This window comes from Aethalodelphis obliquidens, unplaced genomic scaffold, assembly GCF_003676395.1.
Source record: "Aethalodelphis obliquidens isolate GAN/ISIS:26980383/991018 unplaced genomic scaffold, ASM367639v1 scaffold15, whole genome shotgun sequence".
Taxonomy (NCBI): domain Eukaryota; kingdom Metazoa; phylum Chordata; class Mammalia; order Artiodactyla; family Delphinidae; genus Aethalodelphis; species Aethalodelphis obliquidens.
In genome coordinates, this window is record NW_020837959.1 from 28951472 (window position 1) to 28953201 (window position 1730).

The 1730-nt window shown below is 51.4% G+C and overlaps 1 pseudogene; it reads right to left on the reverse strand.

The window, feature by feature from the left end:
* Window positions 1-256: 256 nt before the first annotated feature.
* LOC113625305 (palmitoyltransferase ZDHHC7 pseudogene) lies at window positions 257-1473 on the reverse strand (annotated as a pseudogene).
* Window positions 1474-1730: the final 257 nt, after the last annotated feature.

Sequence of the window (1730 nt, forward strand, 5' to 3'; positions counted from 1 at the left end):
TGATACCCTTTCCGACCCCAAATAAAGTCCGTTAACAAGTTCCAGCATGATGAGAGGGCCTCACACTGAGAACGGGGGGCCCCCTTTCCTGGGTCTTGTCTGCAGTTGCCTAAAGCGGAAGGGGTTCATCCAGAGCTTCGACGGGGCTCCCCAAAGACGGACTTCATCTCTTTCTATCGCAGCCACTGATCCCACGTGGGCTTCTCGCTCTTCAGCCTATTTCCGCTTTGTCATTGTATATGGAGTGGATCTGGGTTTAAATACTGCGGTGGTGAGTGCGCTCGGGCTTGATACAGCAGCACTTGGGACACTTGTACAGATCCCTTCTCCAGGCTTCAGCTGCAAACCTCCATGCCTTCTTTAGTAGCATTTCCTTTGGGTACTGCCCCCGGCTGGGTGAGCACGGTCCTCAGGTGAGACACCACAGGGCAAGCACCGCCAGGCAGTTAAAAATGATCCCGTGGACCACGGAGTACCAGAAGTCTTTGGAAGGCAGCAGCAAGGCCAATGTCACCAGAAAGATCGCACAGGTGACCAGAAGCCACGTGACACAGGCGCAGATCCTGCTGCAGCCCAAGTGGATGAACTGGACTCTGTCTGTCACGTCAGCCTCGAAGGCAGAGGAGGCTGAAGAGTCATAACAGTCATTGTCACTCAGGAGAGGATGATGTTCAGCATCCCAGAGCTGGTGTCCCGATGACGGCATGGTTTCCCTACGCACCCTCTCAAATTATTTCTAAACATTCCTTGAACATTTTGTGCCTTTTCTTTAAGACCTTAAGGTGCATACTGTCCTGTGGGATAGGATACAAGGCCTGGTGGGGAGCGGGGGGAATCGCCTGGCGTTTCAACTCCCAGCCTGCTGCTGGGGGAGACTGCAGCGGACAAGGCAGGGACGCATCACGCGACCACGCTGCTGGCCAGCGCTGCGTGGGCCCCCGCAGCTCGGCTGGGCGGGTCTCCGTTCTGCCCGGCCAGTCAGAAGAAGGCGGCCTCCTAGCAGACTCGAGAGCCAGAGCCCAGCCTCCCTGAGCATTCCTGCGTGACTCAAATGACCATCCTGCAGCAGCTGGACTTTCTCCAAGGTAGGTTCGTGAAAATCAATACTGCATCTACCCAGGGAAGAATATCTGGTCTAAGGAATCTTCTCTCTTGTGACATTGACGTGTAATAAATAGGCCTTATCTTTTTCTTCCCACTGGGGTCAAAGAGTGATTTGTTCTTGTCAACAAAATGGATTAGCTAATGCAAATTGAAGTACATTGTCTAGAAATTACGTCAGTCCTGAACCCTTCCCCCAGCAAAGAGATTGCTCCTAGGGCTTGTTTATACATGCGGTGTCTAAAGCGCTTGTTAGTGTGCTTAGCACAGCACATGCGCAATAAATGACAATTATTACTATGTGGTAATAATAGTGGTTTGAGATCACCCCAATTAGTAGGTAGTGACTAATCAATACAAAGGAAGTTTCTACCGGGCATAAGCACATGGTTGGATATGTTGCATCACATACGCATATCTACACCAACCTGGGCAAGAGGTATGTACCCGTCAGGATTGCCTTAGACAACATGAACCCCTGCTCTTCCTTCCCAAGCCTGGGAATAAGTAGTCCCTGAAGCACATGGTTACATGCAGGTGAACTTCTGAACTCAGAGTTCTGTTAGGAAGGTGGAGAAGAGTTATTGTTACGGAGTCCAAGCTCGTGCTGGCTTGCTACACGACAAGCC